Source organism: Rana temporaria, chromosome 11, assembly GCF_905171775.1.
Source record: "Rana temporaria chromosome 11, aRanTem1.1, whole genome shotgun sequence".
In the NCBI taxonomy this organism is placed as follows: Eukaryota; Metazoa; Chordata; class Amphibia; order Anura; family Ranidae; genus Rana; species Rana temporaria.
In genome coordinates this window covers 124854336-124875906 of record NC_053499.1, presented here as the reverse complement: position 1 = coordinate 124875906, position 21571 = coordinate 124854336, and the positions used below count along the sequence as shown (strand labels likewise).

Genomic DNA, 21571 nt, shown 5'->3' with positions numbered 1-21571 from the left:
AACAAAAAAAAGGGAGAGAAAGAATAAGAGAAAGAACAAGAAAGACGGCTAGAGAGGGGATGGTGAAAACAAACAAGAAATTAGGATAGAGAGAGATAAAAGGGAAAGAAAGGAGGAAAAAGAAAAAGAGTGGTACATCTTAAAATGTACTATAAGGGGTTTTAATATTGTACGAGTGGAAGGGACTCAGGGAGCGCTAAATGTCCGTGTGTTAGGGGTGCAAATTACTTGTGCCGACAACCCACAATAGGAAAATAATTTTACCGTTAGGGGTCCCCAAAACTTGGGAAATTCTATCAAGGGGTCACGGCACTAGAAAGGTTGAGAACCACTGACATAGAGGGTAGATGTGCTTTTCTTTGTTCCAAGTCTTCCACAGGGCATTGCAGGTTTTCTCAGGGTAATGGACAGACTCTGGATGGCGACGTTGGGCATGACGTTCCAAAGTGCAGCTTCTTAGTGACCGCATGTGCAACCCACACAGTATACAGACAGCTTCCTCTGTCTTCCAATCATAGTCTACCAAGAACTTCTGGCGCCAGTGTTCCTGGAAATTACGCATCTGTTTTTGTTTTTTTAATACCAACTGCGGCATTTCTTTTTTTCTGTGGGTATTCCAAATGTGTTGGATATCTGGCTGGTTTAAGTGGGTGTTAAGATTCCTTATCTTCACATTGTGTTGAACACTGTACAGTGAAATACTCTGATTATTTACCCTACTTTCATTAATTGTGCTTTGTTGTTGCTGGGCATACAGACACTTCTGTGCCTTCTGCTGTGCTGGGAGTCTATCGTTATGCTGGACAATGGGAGTCAATTTATCCTGCATAGTTGCAATCTTTTTATTCCAAGTTCTTCCTTACAAACCTCCTGCCATGCATGCAGTCCTGAAAAAAAATAAAATAAGATTTAGATACCAATTTACTTAGAAGAAGATTTGGCATACTTAAACTGTCATTGTCAAATAACAGTGATATTGTTGAGTTGTGGAGGCGTTGCTGCCATGCTTCGTGATTGACGACAGATCTACATGGGGGGGGGGGGGGGGCATTGTTTTTATTTGTTTTTAATAAATGAATTGTCAAAAAATGTCTCTGTTTTTTTTCTTTTTTACACTTTTTTGGGTGAATGAGTTGGGGTACAATGCAAAATATAGGGGCCCCAGATTCCAATAAGCCCCCTGCCCACAGGCACCCACCACCATCAGCCAGGGTTGTGGGGAAGAGGCCCATGTCCCCATCAACATGGAGACAAGGTGTTTTGAGGGTAGGTGACCTGGTATTTTGCCATGCTATTTTTAATACATATATATTTTTTTTGTTTCGTTGGGGGGTTCCCCTTAAAATCCATTCCAGACCCAAAAGAACCTGGTAAAATTGAGGGGAGCCCCACGCCGTTTTTTTTTACAATTTTTTATTGCCGTCATTGTTTTTTTACACTCAAATGACAGCTGATAAGTCATCTGTTGGTAAGGACACCGCGGCTGGTTTCCCAGCTTGCTCCTTAACAACCAGCTAATGTTAAAGTATATTTTTGGGGGGGTTTTGGATAGACTGAATAGGAATTAAAACACATGTCAAGTTTTTATTGCTGTCTGTTCTCACGTTAGGAAAATTCACCCTCTCCATTTGTCCTGTTTACCATTAAAAATCAAAGAAAAAGTAAAAGAAATCCCAGAAAAGTAAAAGGTTGAAAAACTTCCAATGGGGACACTAGTTCTGATGAGCTAGGAGTCCCCAAGGAATTCCCTTAATTTGCAGGAATTTCCTCTCATTCATGTTTGCCTATGGGATAGGAAGTGAAATCTCTACAAAGGCACACATATAGGGAAAAATAATCTGACAGGGGTATAAACCTTCCTCACTCTATCCAAAATTAAAACAAACGTTTGTCCTATAGTTCTACTTTAAAGATGCCGGTGGCCTCTGGCTCCAAAATTTTCATCTGAACCGCATCTAAATCGCAGCTGAACCGCTGCTTTAGAAATTCACATTGAAAACTGAGGGGAAATTTGTGCCAGACATGTGTGAACCTAGCCTTAAAGGGGTGGTTCCCCCTAAAACAAATTTCTAACAATACATTCGGAAGACTGCTTACACTGCGGGTAGGCTGGCTTTTTTTTTTTTTCCGTACATACCTCGATCATATCGCATATGGCCGTTTAATCCCTCGGCTTCCGGGTATGAGTCTTGCTGGACCTAGTTGATTGACGTTCCTCCGACCGGCGCATACTGCGCGTCACGAGTTTCCGACAGAAGCCGAACGTCATTGCGCAGGCGCCGTATAGAGTCGGCTCTATACGGCGCCTGCCCAGCGACGTTCGGCTTTTTTCGGAAAGTCGTGAAGTCAAGTATGCGTCGGTCGGAGGAACGTCAATCAACTAGGAACGCCCACCGCCACAAGACTCATACCCGGAAGTCGAGGGATGAAACGGCGATATCGAGGTATGTACAACAACAAAAAAAAAAAAAAGCCAGCCTACCCGCAGTGTAAGCAGTCTTCCAAATGTATTTTTAGAAATTTGTTTTAAGGGGGAACCTCACCTTTAAAGTGAACCTGTAAAGACAGAAATATGAAAAATACAATGGCCTACTTGTTTTTTAAAGTGCAGGCATCTTTAACTTGGCTTTGCTACCTAGCGAGTCATTGACCTTGGACAAGCAAGCAGCCAACGAAGTTTGAAAATTCTGTCTTGCTTGTGGCAAGTCAGTGACTTACTAGTTAGTCAAGCCAAGTTAAGGATGACAGCCTTGGAGCCCACACCTTTAAAAACAATTCAGCAAATGCAGCATTTTGCTGCATGCCTACATTTCTGTACTCACAGGTTAGACTATAGATGCATGACCTCACCCTTGCCCAGACCTCTCATCACAGTTCTTGGAAAATTAAGTCTGCGTCAGTGTTTACTCTTTATCTTGATGAGAATTACATTTGTCATTCATTGTCTGTCAATGGATTTAAATGTGGTGATCTCACTAATTATACATACACCTAGGTGAGATCACTGGACAGAACAAAGTCTTTCCTCACAGAGATGAGCTTAAAGCGCTTGCATTTAAAAAAAAAAAACCTGCAAGGCAAAGGCAGAATGAGCCAGTATGCACCGTATACTAGCTCATTATGAAATAATTACCTTAGATCAAAGCACCCATATCGTAGCCCGGTCCACGCCAAGGGAGCTGACATTTTGCCCTCTGCGTTTCTTCCGGGTTCGCGGCTCCAGCGCTGTGAGTAGCCGGACCTGCGATGACGTAATTCCCGCGCATTTGCGTGGGAGTCTTCTTCCAGGCAAGGTCCAGCCGGGCATTCAGAGCGCATGCATGCAAAGTGAATATCTACTAAACCGTACAGGTTTAGGAGATATTAATTCTACCTAAGACTTGTTAAGCCATATAACTGCACACTTGTAAACCGGCAAAAAAATGAAAGTATGCAAAATTTGGCCATAAACGTTGCTTTAAAAAGCCTCTACAGGTCATACTACACCTAGTGCAGACTAGGTGTAGTATGACCTGTAACTATACTCACAAGGGTGGACTGTGTAGAATGTGAAATCAAAAGGGGATTGAGGCTGCATCATATCAAAATGTCCAAGAGACAGGATGGCTAAGAGCCTGTGCACAGCGTCCGGACCGCTATGGAACCGGTTAACACATAGGCTGCCTGACTTCCTCACAACTGATAATTCCGGTTGACCAGTAGTGTCCCAGTCCTATTCCTCAGCTGAGAAACTATACTATTTTGGGGGGGGGGGGGGGGGGGTATTTAGAGATTTTTTTTTTTACGCGGTTACTTCTTATAACAGTGACAATCACTGTTGTAACTGTCATGAATGGCATTTATTCATGACAGCTTGCTTACTATTGCGATGCTGTGATTGGCTACAACTAATCACATGGTGCAAGGTGCTATGATTGGCCCAGGTTCCAAGTGATGGCTGAGGGCCAATCACAGCATCACAATAGTAAGTAAGCTTTCATGAATGGATCCAGTCAGTCTTCATTCTCATCTGTCATTCTGACTGTCCTATGAGGCTGCACGACTCCTGACCCTCTGTCTGGATAGTTATGTTATACTTACTTGCTCTGTGCAGTGGTTTTGCACAGGGCAGCCAAGATTCTCCTCTTCTCAGGTTCCTGGCTGGAGCTCCTGGCCCCTCTGTCTTGTTGAGAGCCTCCACAGCAAGCAGATTGCTGAAGGGGCACCCAAGCCAAGCTGTAGCTCCGTGTAAAACAAACAAATGTAGCGCTAAGGTACAAACAAGAATGAATGCACTAAATAAATGATGTATATGAATCTCATAAATTCATGGGTGAATGATATGTGTAAACACAGTCACTTAAGTGAATGAAAGTCCAAAAACTTGTAAAGTGATGGTGCTCCAAACAATTCCAAACGTGAAACCAAAAAAAGAGAAAAGCCGTCACCAACTGAAGAGAGGCTTACTGGAGGGATTGAACCCTAAGGAACATATGTTCGAGAGGGTCAATAAGACATAATGTGGATGCGATTGGACCGAACAATGCTGTAGCTCACAGACGACCTCCAGATCTCCAAACGATGTTATCCAGGAGAGGATGATTGGATATGTGTATGGCGTGCCGTGACCCAACGGTGGTCAGAACATGAAGCCAAGTGTGGAGTAGCCAGAAGAGTAAAGAGAAAACAGGCACATAGCGTAATACTCCGGACAAATATGATACGATTTTCTGGTAGCAGGAAAGAAATTAGCTAGATTCCTCCATGAACACAGTCAGTGTTGGGGAAATCTGTCCCGCAGAGCTTTGTGTTCTCCAAATGGGGGGGCGCAAGGAGCTCTCCCTGCTGGGAGAGCACAGTGATCATTGCTAGCGTCTATAGCCATTGGCAATAATCCCATGTAAAAATCCAACATGCTGGTTGTACCTGCCCATACATGGTTTGAATCTCAGCTGCTTCCTGCTGAACCCGCCAGAATTCAAACCATCAATGGCAGACTTATGTACAGGTCCGTCGGAACAGGAGAGGCAATGCAAGCAATTGCTTGGGGCCCCGAACTGGCCTGGGGCCCCCAAGCAGGGCCCTTGCGGTCACAGGCGTTGCTAGGTGGGTGCGGTCCCGCTGGAGGAGTGACACCATCATGAATCTAACAAAAGCCCAGACTCCCTTAGGCAGTCTTTTTCAGCCAGCCCGGAACACACCTCCAGCACCGTAGCCTGTGTCTTCCTCCTCCTCTCTTCACTCCTGCGCTGATGAGCCTGTGTAACTATCTATTCTCTGCCTGGGCGGCGCGGCTGCACGCTCTGTGTCCTCTACAGCTGCCGCATTCTGTGTACCTGGTGCAGTAACGGGCGGGGGTCAGCTTGTGATGGTTGGGGACAGTGGGGTGTCCTGTTTTTCGCCGTCCGAGCCAAGGTATTGTGATGGGTGGGTTGAGCCGCTCAGAGAACTTGGTCGGATAATAAGTGCAGTGTTTGTGTCAAACTCCGGTGCCCTGTTCTTGTTTTTGTGTGTGTGTGGGGGGGATGGGGGGGCACTTCTGGCTTGATGATGAGATGTTAGTTTTTGATGCTGTACAGCTATTATTTTTATTTATACATATATATTAATATATAGCAGTCACAGATTATTTATATTATATTTTTATAATATATATAACTGTATTATATAATTTATATATTCTATATAGCTAATATAGCTGTAACTGCTATATTTTTTTATGTGCTGTGAGAGTAGTGTACATTTCTGGCGCCCTGAGCTGGTCTGATAAGGGGAGGGGGGTGCTAGACACAGCTATATTATCTGTACAGTACCCCCCCCCCCTTATCAGACCAGCTCAGGGTGCCAGAAATGTACACTACTCTCACAGGGGTGTAAGTGGATTGCAAGGTGACAATTATTATCAGACACAGCTATATAGCTGGTCTGATGGGGAGGCTTCTCTGTGTCCACCACCCAGGCAATGGCGGTGCACCCATTAAGGCTGCCCTCTCTCTCCAGCCACCCCCTTAATGAATAATGGATAGATTTATGCATTGCATGAATCTATCCATGGACACCGTCACCACTGCACCCCCTATTCATGCATCCGGCCCCTTTTCTGAAGCCGGGTGGCTGAATTCATAGGCTTTAATAGGCTTCAAAAGCACATTGGTGGCATTTAGTGGGCACAATGGCTGCGTTTGATGGGGCACAGTGGCTGCGTTTGATGGGGCACAGTGGCTGCGTTTGGGGCACAGTGGCTGCGTTTGATGGGGCACAGTGGCTGCGTTTGATGCGGCACAGTGGCTGATTTTTTGGTACAGTGATGTTTTTTTGCAAATGTTCAATTGTTCGTATTTGGATCGCTGTGCTGTGGTTCCTGTAGGCTTTGCGGGTGTGCGGGGGGGGGGGGGGGTTGGGGGCCTCCATGTCCATTTTGCTTGGGGCCCCCAAATTCCTTCAAACGGCCCTGCTTATGTATAAGGCTTCATTCACACCTATGCATGCGACACTGCACACAACTTTTCGCTCATCACATTTAGAGAAGCAAATGCTTAATTTTTTTTTTAAAGCATTGACACAGGGATAGGATGGGTCTATTCTCTTTATAAACACACATGCAACAGATTTTAATTGTTTTTTTTGGAGAATGGAGGAAAGTTTGTTCTTTTGTCAGGTTTTAACTGCTCTCTGTGCGCCTACTGAACAGATCCTTTTCACTTTCTGTGTGGTAATTGGTGCAGGAAATGACAGAAGACCTCCCTAAGGGCCCTTTCACACAGGATGTCCGATCAGGTCCACCTGTCAGGTCCAACTGACAGGCAGACCTGACCGGACCCTCCATTCAACCCTATGGAGCGGCGAATGTCAGCGGTGACATGTACGCTGACATCTGCTGCTATCCGATCCTGTCCGCAAAATCCAGACGGATGGCGGTCCTATTTTCCATCCATTTGGTGGATTGGATATGATTGGATGAAAACAGATAGGCGGTCTATTTTCACTCAATTTCCCCATAGAGGAGAGTGGGACAGATTCCATCTCCACTCTGCACAGTGAGCGGAGACAGACCTGTCATCTTCTTGCTCAGCGGGGATCAGCCCATCCTCACAAGGAGGACCCTTCCAGATGGCTCAGACGCAACCATAGGCCGGCCCCCAGTATCTGTCGGGCAGCTCGGCGTAGTCCCTGCTGAAACCATCCTTCCAGGTGCAATGACATCATTGGATTGCATCCACCCTCCCATGTAGGAGGTGCTTCAGCGCTCCTCTGATAACTGATAAGAATAGATACTACACTTGATCTTAGTCAAAAGGCCGAGAAGCTTCTTCTTTTACCTTACTAATGATACCTAGAGATTCTACTTTCACTAGGGGAGGAGCAGTTTCATGGAGAGAGGGAGTAAATGGAGAGGAGCAGTTTCATGGAGAGGGGCAGTTTCATGGAGAGGGGCAGTTTCATGGAGAGGGGCAGTTTCATGGAGAGGGGGAGTTTCATGGAGAGGGGCAGTTTCATGGAGAGGGGCAGTTTCATGGAGAGGGGCAGTTTCATGGAGAGGGGCAGTTTCATGGAGAGGGGCAGTTTCATGGAGAGGGGCAGTTTCATGTAAGGAGTTCCACACTGTAACTGGCAATTCATGTTTATTAGTGGCTTCTTGCTTTTCCCGTTTGATTGTGATAGCTTGCTTTACTTCTTCCATAGTCACCCCCTGTGTCTCGGCTGTAATAGTTTCTTGCTACTTCACTTTGATAATTACTTCTTGCACTTTCAAAATACTGGCATCTTGCCCTTACTAATAGTGTGTTGTTCTCTGATGCCATCACAGAAAAGTGGAATTCTGTAGAATAGAAATAGTGTTTATTGTGAATGTCTATAATGTTCAGCTGACAACTGCATCCCAGACAAAATAGGAACCTGACAGAAATGTAGCACTTCCCTACTCTATTCAATGTCGAGTAAGGCTTTAACCACTTGCTTACTGGGCACATATACCCCCCTCCTGCCCAGGTGAAATTTCAGCGTTCGGCACTGCGTCGCTTTAACTAACAATTGCGCGGTCGTGCGACGTGGCTCCCAAACAAAATTGACGTCCTTTTTTCCCCACAAGTAGAGCTTTCTTTTGGTGGTATTTGATCGCGTGTGCGGTTTTTATTTTTTGCGCTATAAACAAAAAAGTGCGACAATTTTGAAAAAAATACAATATTTTTTACTTCTTGCTATAATAAATATCCCAATTTAAAAAAAAAAAAAAAAATGTTTTTCTCAGTTTAGGCCGATACGTATTCTTCTACATATTTTTGGTAAAAAAAAAAAAAAAAAAACGCAATAAGCGACTGGTTTGCGCAAAAGTTATAGCGCTTACAAAATAGGGGACAGAATCCTTCACGTATGCCAGACTCATGGCCTCCCACGCATGCACAGGAGTGATGTCATCTTGTGCGGACCAAAAAAGATGAGGAAAGAAAAGGGCACACAAATGAGTATGCAAGCCAGGGAGGGACGGGGACCATTGGCGGAAAGCTGTCTTTAGTTCTGATTTAATATGGATGCAATTATTACATTTTGTTTCAAGATGGGTGCCTTTAAATACAAATGATATTCTATACACTTTTATTACAGAGACATAAACATTGTCAGAATAACTTTTTTTTTTTTTTAATGATAAGGCATAGGTCTACATGAATTGTAGAACAATCTAGGAGTAGTGTGTGTACTGCTTTGTGTTTTAGTGTGGTCTGAGAAAGAGGGGGTGTCTGGGGGGTTAAGGAAGTGAGGGAGAAAAAGGTGAGGAGGGGGGTCTGAAGAGGAGAGAGAGAGCTCTGAGTAAAAGAGATGGGGGGGGGGGTGTATAGGCAAGGGGGGGGGAGAAGAAGAGGGGGCATCTGGGGGGGGGGGTCTAGGGAAGAGAAGGGGGCTAGGTGTGAAGAGGGGGGTGGGGAAAGAGAAGGGGTGTCAGGGGGGGGGGGGCTAGGTGAAAAGAAGGGGGCCCTGAGGAAGAGAGAGGGAAGGAGAAAAGGGGGCTCTGAGGAAGAGGGGGGTGTCTGGGGGGATAGGTCAGAAGAGGGGGTAGGTGAGGAGATGGGGGGGTCTGAGGAACAGAGGGGGGCGTCTGGAGTAGAGAGGGAAGGTCTGGGGCTAAGTTGTCCCCCCCTCTTCCCCCCATGTACTTACACCTTCTTCCTTTCTCCCTCCAGCTAAGTGACGAGGGGATAGACAATAAACTGCAGTCTGTCCTCACTGCACAGTGGCGCTCTCTATTGCCACCTGCAGGCTGGAGGGAGGAAAAAACCCAATCCTCTCTCCATCTATATGACGCTACTCCTGTCAGTGAACATTATGTATGAGCGGTGCAGTGTCACATGACTTCCGGAGCAGAATGTGACAACACAGCGGCCTCCCAGCCAGCGCGAGCCCCGCGCAGCGGAGTGAGCTAGTGAATCGTCAGAATTGGTAACGGAAGTGACGTTCCGTCGCCGCCATCTTGCTACACCCCGCACTCCTCAATAGTAATGATACACTGAGAAGGGGGAATGCAGACATCTTGTTACACCCACTTTTGCATTTTACATTTATATTTAACAGGAAAGTGAGTTTATATAGTGATATACAGTACTTAGAACTCCATGTGACTGGTTAGATGTTGAATTTTAAAAGCAGCAAACTTCTGTCAGATTAGTAAACCTGTGAGATGAGCAGGCTTGCCGCTGCTTTTAAAATGCAACATTATAACAGTCAGACGGAGTTCTAAGTACTGGAATTCAGTAAATCATCTCACTTTACTGTTAAATATAAGTGTAAAATACAAAAATTCGGTGGGTGTAACAAGATGTCCGCTGTGCGGGGTATAGCAAGATGGCGGCAACGGAACGTCACTGTTTTTGTAATTAGTGGGGGATCCCCTCATTAATCTATATGCTCCAGAACAGTTGCCCACCAGCATTTTTCACTGGTTTTATAAACTACTATCAATCTTATCAAGGGCCCTGTGTTTTTTGTTTTTCAGGTAAGTTTCTCTTCTCCTACTCTTTTTTTCCTCCTTCTCTCCCCCCCCCCCCATTTTTTCTCTTTCTCTTTCTTTCAACCCCCCCCCCCCCCTTTCCCTCCTGTCTCTTTTTCCTTCTTTTCCTTGAACAATATTTCAAACCCATAAATAATGTCTATGTACAAGGGACCAGTTTTGCCAACCTACCAGACTGAAATTTACGGACACGACATCCAAAATTTACTGGCAAAGCCAAGTTTTTACTGGCATTTCCAAAAGTTACGAAATTACAGTTTTAAAATTTCAGTATTTCGGCTACAAATAAGTATAATATGTGATTTAAGGTAGATATTAAGGCAAAAAACATAGTTCTTATTCTTTTTCCGATATAGTAAGTATGTAGCTCAGGGACAGGACTCAGGAGGGCAAGGAATTAGAATGGGCAGCACATAAACATGAAATTGACTCTCACAGCGATACTGACAGCAGTGTGTAGCAGCAAAGATCCCCAACAGAACACGTCCCTTCCGGAGTCACAATGACAGTTTCTCTCCACACCAGGTGGTCCCTCCACTCCAAACAGCATTGACAGTCCTGCTCCTGGCTTGCCTTGCTCCTGTCCCTCAGATCTGCACACGAGACTCCGGCCACTCCACTTGGCACCCTTGCACCATGACATCACACGACACTCTCAGGCACCACCTCCACCAGTCCCGTCCCCTGCCGGCACTGACTGAACACACTGTAGAAGGCACTTGGACGGTCTCGGTCGACTCCGGACCAGAACTGCACATGCGCAGTTCCGAGCAGAGTGTCGCATCCATATTTTTTACTGACAACCTTTGCCTCTTACTGGCAGAAGAAGAGTGCCCATTTTTTACTGGCTGCCAGTAAAAATACTGACGGTTGGCAACACTGCAAGGGACACACCATCGGTCTCCTTGCCCTGACAGATCGTGGATCTGTGTGTTTACACACACAGATCCACGTCCCTGGCTCTGTGACTGCCGATCGCGGGTACCTGGCGGACATCGCGGCCACCAGGCACACGCATCGGCACCTGAGTGATCCGGTGCGCACACCCCCCAGCGGCTGGAGGCCCAAGGACGTCATATGACGTCCTTCCGGCATTGTAGAGCCACCTTGTGGCCGTCATTCTACAATGGCCCGGGTCCGAAGTGGTTAATGCTTCAAGAGAATTTACCTTTGCAGCTTCCACTAAAGTGGAGGGATTATTAGGGTCTGGGTTCAGCCACCAAGCAGCCGTGACCAGTTGAGCAGCTAGGAAATATTTAAAAAAATCAGGAAATGCCAGGTCCACTTGAGAAGTAGGGCGCATTAATGTGGACCACTTATACCTGGGGGTTTGGGGTCCCCATAAAAAGGAGGAGAAAAGCTGTTTTTTATGGGTAAAAAAGGATTTAGGGATTCATTGTGGTGAGTAGCGTGACCTTTTGACTTTACAATCACGTTATGCCTGCTTTGTTTATATGTGATGGCCAGAAGTGATAGATTCTCCCATCTGCACTGTTAGCAAGGTGAGATTTATTGAACACGTAAAGTGATGGTAAACCTCAAACATAAAATATGAATAACGCATATCCCTCAATAGAGTGTACTTGTAATCAACATTGATTATTTTTTAATCCTCATGCTGCTAGTTTTAGTAAATAAATAGGAAAGTATATCATATTTACTTTTTTAAACTTTTTTTTATTTCTTCAGTAATGCCGCGTACACACGATCATTTTTCGGGTTGTAAAAAAACAACGTTTTTAAAGGTCTAGAAAAAACGATTTTTTTTCAACCCGATCATTAAAACGGCCTTGCCTACACACGATCGTGAAAAAAAAAAATGCTCTAGCAAAGCGCGTGACGTACAACACGTACGACGGCACTATAAAGGGGAAGTTCAATTTGGATGACGCCACCCTTTGGGCTGCTTTAGCTGATTTTGTGTTAGTAAAGGACGATTCGCGATTTTCTGTCTGTTACAGCATGATGAATGTGCTTACTCACTGTGGGGGAGGTGCTTTGACTATGGGAAGGCAAAGATCCGTGTTCTTTGTATAAACACTTGATCAATGTATTCCCTTCTGACAGAACGACAATCAGCCATTGTTTACATAGGCAGAATGTCGTTTTGCCTAGCAAGGTCCCGGACCTCTAAAGGCCAAATTGTTGAACTCCAGCGTTAGAGAGAGCTGCCATACATCTTTGTAGAGTAGGTTACAAGGCATGGTGGGTGTAATGCAAAATTAAGTGATGGGTGCCAGACACTTTTTGAATGCAAAAGAGATTTATTGTCTCTTAACAGGACTGTGGTTAGGGCCATGACACCCTTTAGTAGATGCAATGTTAATTGGCAGACTCAGAGACTTCTATAGGTGGACAGCTATACAGTTGAAGGCCTCCAGCCGGATACCATTTCTGTATAGGTAGGACCGCTGTCTCCTATGGCAACAAAACTTGTAACAGTCACTAACGGTAGTTGTATTTAACTATTGGTAACACAAATAGTTCTCCCCGCACTCTACAGTCTCTCACTGTAGATCTTCACCCTCCGAGTTTCCAGTCTCTCACTGGACTCTCAGACCCAATCGCCACTGGATCACCGTCCAGGTGGTACAGAACTCCAATCACCTGACTCCACTCAAATAAATAGGCTCTCCCAGCAGGCCAAGGGGCTAAAGAGACCCCCACCAATTGGCTGAGACACCCCATCCATTCAAAACCTGACCTTGCTAAGCCCTTGTCTATCTAATGTCACCAGCATAACGCCACCTAGCGACAGAAGAGAGAAGGCGCAGCAAGTCCAGAACTAGAGGGGAATTAGTGGATCTACTAACAATTATCCAGGGCAACTACCACCTGGCAAACTAAATTTACTACCAACCCTGCCGAAACACCAGGGTGCTACATCTGTGTCCTGTGTAATCGGTGGGTGCCCGTCGGACATCGAGTCCCTCTGTGTATAATCAGGCCCGCAAGTGTCAGATCATGTACTAGGCACATGATATGCGGCCACCCTGCCGCAGTATATCTATGGTGGGCTGTTTTTAAGTGGTTAAAATAAGTACTGTACATATGATACACTTATCCATTTACTAATGGTAGCAGCAGAAGGATTAAAAATAGTCAATGCGGGGCATGTCCAAGATAGCCACCGAAGTGGACGTGCCTTGAGGGAGCTCTGAGACCCTGTCCGAGTTTTTCTCTGTATCCCTGCAGCCTTTCACCTGCATTCTGCCCGAAACGGAGGACAGACCGACCAGGAGCGGTATGAGAAGAGGGAAGGGCAATACATCCTCCTGCAAGTCTCACAATACCCCTAAATCGTCTTCCAAGCAGCCGCCTGCTCCCGCCACTACATGGCAACATGGCGACGCAGGCGGCAGACACAGACTCTGAGCTAGGAGAGCAGACCAACTCCCCGGGCAGAATGCCTTGAGAATACCTTGATAAGGAAACAAGTCTCTGCCACAGACTTGGCTCAAATAGAAATAAGAGTGGAACCTCTGCCACAGGCCCGTGCTCTGGAATGTAGATGATAGAGCAAAGTCTTCTCAATGAATGCAAATTTGCCTGAATCTCCCTCAGGTAACCTCCTTAGTTTTGGGTCACAAGTTGCAACATACAACTTCCCAGTGTCCAGCGACCCCGATCCCCGATGGATTGTCTAGGCCCTGTTGGATCACCTTTCTCCGGGCTCACCTCAGACTGACTCCCCATCGAACAGCACAACTCGCTTGGGATCTTCCTCTCAGAATGTGGGGACCCAGTCGATCTCTGGGGCCCCTCCACAGCTTTAGTTGCTCCGGGCCATGAGGGCCCAGAACCGAGAACTCTGCGTAGCACGTGCGCCCCGGCCTGGTAGGCCATATGGCCGGGGCACGTGATGTGCGCACACCCTGAAGGTGAGTGCCGCACCCGGAACCAGGAACAGAACTCCCCAAAAAGATGGCGTCTGCGAGGGAGAAGCTCCTCTGATTGGCTGCTGGCAGGAAGGCGCTACCGCTTGCACCCCTCTGGCGCCACCTGTCACCCAGAGATGGAAAGGTATCTCTGGAACACAGAATGGAATCACAGGACAGCCCAGCCTGACAGAAACCCAATTTACATGAATCAACTGGATGAGAGCAAAGTAGCTCTCTCATCCCCTCTAAATTTAACATAGCACCTGGACTGAAAGTACACAGGCGCTACACTCCATTGTGTTCTTTATTTTTTTTGGTCCTTCTTTTATGTGTTTGGTTGCAGGCTGTGCAGTACGGGTCTCCTCCCACAAGAGGGAGAGGGTAATGTATATTACTATGCTGTTGAGACAATATCTATTAAAATGTTTGCTGGGATGACTCTGTTGTTATACAGGTTGTTGGGGCTGCTGTGGCGCCCCTGGATATCCCCTCAATTGAGCTGATGGCCCTCCTGAACTCCAAGCACAAACGATCCTTGGTATTCACCTATCTCAAGAGATATAGCCCCCACATAACAATTTTGCAGGAAACACACTTGACAGGGAGCAGGATACTGGCCCTCAGAAAACCCTGGGTGGGCTCATATTACCACTCCACATTCTCCTCCTACTCTAGAGGAGTCAGTGTCCTGGTCGATAAGTCACTTCCCTTTATCCTATTGGACTTACATTTAGATCCTGAAGGGAGGTATGTTGTTGTCCATGCTCTGTGTGATAGGTTGAAATTAGTTGTTGTAGGTGTGTACATTCCTCCTCCAGCCAACCTTACTGTCCTTCACAAAATAGCCCCAAAATTACCCAGCGGCTGCTGTTTTACTGGCAGGGGACTTTAACGTGCCTCTGAATCCTAGCTTGAATAAGTTTAGCCCTGACCCAGCCACAGACTCCCCACTGGCCAGGTGGGCGGATGTGTATGGGCTTACTGATGTGTGGAGGTGGCGATATTCTGGCAATATACATGTCATTCTGCTACGCATGCCTCTTTCTCCAGGAGAGATTTGTTCTTTGCCGATGGCCCCCTCCTCGCCCGCACCCGGGAGATCAAGATCCTGCCCCGTGGTATCTCTGACCACTGTCCCCTACTGCTAAGCTTTGCTACGGACTCGCCTCCGAGCTCGGGACTGTGGCGACTCTCGGGCTTCTGGGTGACGGATGAGAGGGTGGCCCCTGAGGTTGGGGGTGAGATGGGCATCTACTGGACGCACGACAGGGGGACAGCTCCTCCGCCGGTGCTGTGGGATGCCTATAAGCCCTATATTAGTGGGCAGTACCGCACGGTTATTAATAAGGTCAGAAAGATTACAGGACTAACTCTGGAGGAAGTCGAAAGATGCGCCCTGGCCCTAGAAGGCAGCTATGTGCTTAACAGGGATGTAGGGACTTATGCAGCCATGCAATCACTGCACAGGGAAATCTCGATACTGAGAGCTTCCTCGACCTGGAAGCTTTTATTGTCGCAGTCACAGAGGATATTTGAGCAGGGAGAGAGATCGGGTAGGTTGCTGGCGTGGCTGGCCAGGGAGTGCTCCACCACAGCCCACATTGCTAATATCAGAAATGATCAGGGGGTTTGCACAATACTATGAACACCTCTACACATCCAAGGCTGACTTCACACCAGATTCCCTACAGGAATTTTTGGGCCAGGTAGAATTCCCTGCCCTATCAGCGGTTGAGCACCATAGACTAGATGAACTAGATGAACCAATCACCATTAAGGAAATGCAGGTGGCAGTTGTCTCACTTCCACCCGCAAAGACCCCTGGCCCCGATGGCCTCCTGGCGGAATTCTTTAAAGCTCACAGTGAACTGTTCATTCCCCAGTTCCAAGCCTCATTGGTGACCATGATGAAGGAAGGTTGCCTCCCACCTTCTATGTCAGAGGCGGTAATAGTTGTCATCCCCAAGCCCAACAAAGACCCTGAGCTCTGCGCCTCTTACCGCCCCATTTCGTTTCTCAATGTAGACGCCAAAATAGTCACCAAGATCCTAGCGAATCGTCTCAACTCGGTTATCCTTTCCCTGGTACATGGAGACCAAACAGGCTTCATGCCGGGTAAAGGCACAGACATTAATCTTCGTCGCTTATATACCAATATCTCCCATGCCAATACTTCCAATGCCCAGGGGGTATTCCCCCTCCGCCGGCTCACATACCCCTGAAGGCAGTTACTAAATTTAGATATTTGGGTATTGAAATCCAGTTCTGAAATCCAAAACGATCTCTCTGCTTACCTGAAGAATAACGTGTACCCGATCCTACACCAACTCACACTTAAGTGTCTGACACCAGTAGGGAGAATTAATCTACTCAAAATGACGTTCCTTCCCAAGTTCCTATACGTATTTAGAAATACTCCAGTTCCTATTCCAAACTCTTTTTTCCAAAAACTAGATCGGGTGGTGGGCGTCTTCGTATGGGCTGCCCGGGCCCCCAGGGTGGCCAGGGCTACCTTACAGATGCCTATCTCTAGGGGGGGCCTAGCGCTCCCATGCTTTAAATTGTATTACTGGGCGGTGGTTCTGGTACCAGTGCGCTGGTGGTTCGTTCAGTCACGTAGCAACCCATCTGTGAACTTGGAGACGGCCATCCTGGGGTCCTACTCAGCGCTGAGTAATCTGTTGTTCAGGGGCCCTAAAGCGTATCCGACGATGACAATTCCAATGCGCACAGTCGCACGGGTTTGGGATCAGATGTCTGCCAAATTCAACGATCCTACCACGTTGTCCCCTTTCACTCTACTATGGGGCAATCCCAGGCTACGCCACCTTCAGTTGATCCCAGACCCTGCGATATGGGCCCAACACAAAATTAAGACATTGCAACATATCATGCCTCAGGGTAGACTTCTCTCTTATGATGATCTGAAACACGCTTTCCAACTACCATCAAAAATGTTCTTCAGATACCTACAGATGCGGCATGCGGTTCGGGCGCAGTTTCCAACGGTCATACAACTGCCATCACATGTGGTGGAGCGGTTCCTCTACTGGTGCTGACCGCCTCCTCTCGTCTCTTTATCTCCATCTGTCTTGTGCAGATGAGGACAGAGGGAGTAGACTCTTCCAGAAATGGAAGGAGGATATACCACACCTAGTGGGTGATGACTGGGAGGAGGGGACCCAGCAATATATCCCCCTGATGATCTCAGCCATGGATAGATATATCCAGCTGAAGTTCCTATATAGGGCATACTACACCCCTCAGAGGCTGTCGAGAATTTACCCAGCGCAATTTGATAGATGCCCGAAGTGCACTCTGGGCATGTGGTGTGGTCTTGTCCCTATATGCAGCAGTTCTGGCAGGATGTGGTTCGAACTGTCAACTCTCTGGGTGGCTTGAACATAGGGGTCAACCCTCTCATTCCCCTCCTGGGTGTCTGCGACACTGTCACCCCCAACACACATGTAGCGGGGTCACCCTGTCAGAATCTTGGCAGGCCCTCCCCCGCTGTATTTACATTCACATTTGTAAAATATGTTAGACATTGTTATGAAGTTATGCATTGCGGGGCTATGAGTAGCAGGAGATATGGACTCCATTTGACTCTGAGGAGAAAACAAACTACGCCCCTTGCAATGCCATGTGCCATTGGAGCACATGACAACTCCATTCAGCCAGTTAGAACGGACGTGGAAAGTTATTTAAGAGAAGGGAGGGGCTTACCTCGCTCTCTCGGGACCTGCATTCTTCTCCTCTGCGGAGCTGCTGATAAACCCAGCCGTGCTACTAGGCCAGAAGCCTGGGCCTATTCACCGGGGGACCAGCCATCCAGACGGAAGTAAGACCCCAGCATCCAGCCTGTGTTCCTGGAGATCGAAGAGGCAGCCCAGCTGACAACAGACACAGTGGAGCACCCTCGTTCGGGACTCTTCAGACTGCGGAGTAGTGTCTATCAACGCGCCCCTTTTCTGAGGAGAGATCAGGCGGATCGGCCTGTTGGGTGAGAGAACACCTGCTCGACTTCAGACTCTTGTTTAGTACAGATACCTAGCGCCATCTCACAGGCCACCAACCCGCATTCGGCCCATAGTCGGAGCTTAACGGCCTAGTTAACTGTTCCAGTGTTACACAGAAGCGGTTGACGCTGACGAGCGATCAATCCACCAACGTTCCACTACCTCAGACATTTTGTTGCATAGTCTCTTCATTAACTGTCCCCCGTGGATTACAATTTTATTGTGCACCACCCGGCCGCAGCACAGATATTGACTGATTTGTAGAACTGCCCGTTAGGGGCGTTCGCGAGCATAGACTGCCTTCTTAGTTAGATGAATGGTACCATTCCTAGGTTCATGAGAGTCTCACTAATTTACATTAATTACTGATTCTTGCAAGGGCCCTTGCGAATCAGACTGAGTTACTGTTTATTGACTGTGTTTATGTCTAAATCCTATACCTGTTTGTTTCCTGAGTCCTGATGCAGTAAACTTACCCTTTACATTCAAATACATTCACTGTGTGGAGTACATTTTCTTGTCTGGAGGGACTGTTCGTCACTGCAGGTAATTCATTGTCATTTTGTCATTGTATGTTGCATGCCTGCTATTGTGATTTCAGCCCAGCAGGGGTCACAATATCCCACCACTAGACTGATGTGTCAAGGGAGGGTTCGAGCTAGTTAAACAGGGGTGGGTCGAGCCAGAAGAGAGTAGATCCCAAATCAACCAGCAGCTCCTTCGGGGGTAGCGCTACACACACAAAAGGTTGTTCATCTTCTATGCCTCCTTCTATGCCAGAAAAGCTATACTGATTAAGTGGAAGCAACCAGAACCCCCTACGGTGGCACAATGGAGGGCACTGATAGGCTCTGTCCTCCCGCTATACAAACTTACATACATGAGCCGTAAGTGTCCCAAGAAGTTTGAAAAATGTAGGGAGCCTGGATGAAAAACTGATAGCCGCTTCACTTGTGTATCACCCCCCCCATCTTCTTCCTCCTCCTTTCCCCCCCTCCCCCACCGGTGAACACATTAGCGTTATGTGACTGACTACAGTAGACCGCATAGGTCCAGAGGAACGACTATGTACCCAAACTGTCTCATAGACCCATCTCTTACTGCACTATGAAATAGACTGTATTACCTACTGTTGCTGTAGAACCGTGTTTGTTAACCTGTTGGATTCTAACACCCTGTAAACTAATATGACCCACGTTATTGTACTGCTTGCTTTGTGTAAATGTTTTATTTTTCTTCCTCTTTTTTTTTTCTTCTTTTTGTTGTATGTGAAAATGTATCTCCTGTTGGAGATAAATAAAAACGTTTCTTTTAAAAACAAAATAGTCAATGCTGTTTGAGAGAGTGAAGTTCCGCTTTAAGATGCAAGAGGAAGTGAGAGAAACATGTTTTAAAAAAGGTGACAAGATGTTTTCTCGCCTATCATAAAGTGTACCTTTAAGCAAAACTTTTTTTTTTCGGATAGTGTAAAAAAGTGTTAGAGCCGGTTCACACTGGGGCGGCACGACTTCGTGGGCGACTCGGCAAGGCGTCCTGAAGACGACTTCAGAGGCGACCTGCAAAATGACTTCTGTATAGAAGTCAATGCAAATTGCCCCGAGTCGATCCCAAAGTCGTACAAGAACCTTTTTCTTGCATCGCTCCTATTAGAACGGTTCTATTGAATAGAATGGGACGCGACTTGTCAGGCGGCTGAGTCGCCTGACGAGTCGCCCCAGTGTGAACCGGCTCTTAGGCTACATGATGCACACAGGCAAATGGAAATACAGTAATCACATTTACACTGGATTATTCTGTCATGGAAAAATCCAGCATAAAATATGCTCAGTCTGTTGCAAAGGTGTAAGACATAGGTTGATGTGTGCATTTGCATTAATTAATACATGTAATTTCACATTTATATGTGTGCATGATGCCAATACGCTTCTCTGGACGCAGGTTTGAAGCATCTTCCCATTTGCTCCTAAACGCTGCTCTAAAATAGGCAAATTAATATGCATCTAAATACTGCAATGTGTATGGACACATGAGATAATACAGTAAAACCTTGGTTTGCGAGCATAATTTGTTCCAGAAACATGCTTGTAATCCAAAGCACTTGTATATCATAGCATTTTTTTTTTTACAGGGTATAAAAAAGAGAAGAGAGGCGCCTCTAAGTGTAGCAATAAGTTGCTAAATGTTGTACCTTCATTAAATGTAACCATATTGCTAAACTTAGAGGCTCCTCTCTTCTCTTTTATACTCAGTTGTGACATGATGCTACTCTTATATCAAGACATCGCTTGTATATCAAGGCAAAATGTATTAAAACATTTTGCTTGTCTTGCAAAACGCTCTCAAACCAAGTTACTCTCAAACCAAGGTTTTACTGAATAGAGCTGTGTCCAGAGTCATAAAAAAGTTTAGGACAAACGTTTTTTTTTTTTTTTCTCAAACAAATGTTTTTATTGAGCATATATATATAAAAAAAAACAGTTTACAGTCTCCAGAGCATATTCACATTGAAAATCACATGGGAGAGTACACATAAAACAAAACTTTGTACTACATTCAAAACTCTGCATCATGGTAAAATTCCCTGGAACAAATCCCGTCTCCTCCCCCTGCGGGGCTTATAAGGTTGCTCCCAACCCGGCTGAAAAGGGTTCTAAAATAACCTGTCGTATACCAAATCTATTGGGGCAAGTCCAGGAGTGTCAAGCCACTGGGCCCATAACTTCTCATATTTGCCGCTAGTCCCCCGTCTCTGATACACCACCTTCTCCAACCTCAGAGTAACTCCCATTTGTTTAACCCATTCCTGCACTGTCGGTGGTTCAGTGTCTTTCCAGTGTCTCAGTATTAACAAGCGGGCCTGAAACAGAGCTCTACCTATAGCCTGCCTGGGTATATCCTCTGCCAGGAGACCCTCCGTAATCCCCAGGAGACACACCTTGGGCTCCAAAGGAACCTGAGCCTGGAAGGCCCTGTTAATCGTTTCCACCACCCCTGCCCAATACAGATGGAGCTTCGGGCACCGCCACAGGAGGTGAATGAGATCTCCATGGTCTCTACAGCATCTAGTACAGCAGGGGTCTACCCCCAGTCCCATCCTCGCCAGCCTGGCCGGCGTGTAATGAACCCGTAGGAGTATGTACAGCTGTGAAAGTCTCTGTGCCACGTTTAGGGAGCAAGCGGGAACCGCCTGCAAGGCCTCTTCCCACTGCTCATCCTCAAACGCTCCTACATCCTGTTCCCACCTCGCCACCGCCTTGTGAGGGGCACCTGGTAAAAAAAGGTTGAGCAGCATAGCATAGCAGCTGGATATAAAACCCTTGTAGGAGGACACATCCGATAGGTAATTAAAGACCGGTGCCACATTCATGACCCATATGTCATCCTCCCTTTGGGCTTCATATGCATGTTTGAGTTGTAGGTAGTAAAAATACATGGAAGTCGGGAGTTGAAAGTCAGCCCTGAGCTCAGCAAAAGGTCTCAGTCGTCCTGCCCTTACAATGTGTGTCATGAGGGATATGCCATGTTGTTTCCACCTTGAACCATACGGTATTTTCGCTATCTCACGGTAGTGTAAGTTGTCCCATACGGGGCTGTATTTAGTGTACCCAGTCACACCCTGCATCATCCTGACCTTGTTCCAGACTTTCTGCATGAGTGCATATGTGGGAAACCGTTTGTTGGATTTCGCGTAT

The 21571-nt window shown here is 46.6% G+C and overlaps 1 long non-coding RNA gene and 1 pseudogene across 1 annotated transcript; both read right to left on the bottom strand.

Annotated features, from left to right (window-relative positions):
* Positions 1-475: 475 nt before the first annotated feature.
* Positions 476-9311, bottom strand: LOC120917624. Its single transcript, XR_005744219.1, has 2 exons — positions 9133-9311; positions 476-887 (listed from the first exon to the last, which is right to left on the bottom strand). It is a non-coding gene; the product is annotated as an uncharacterized LOC120917624 (long non-coding RNA).
* LOC120918042 lies at positions 7184-7289 on the bottom strand (annotated as a pseudogene).
* Positions 9312-21571: the final 12260 nt, after the last annotated feature.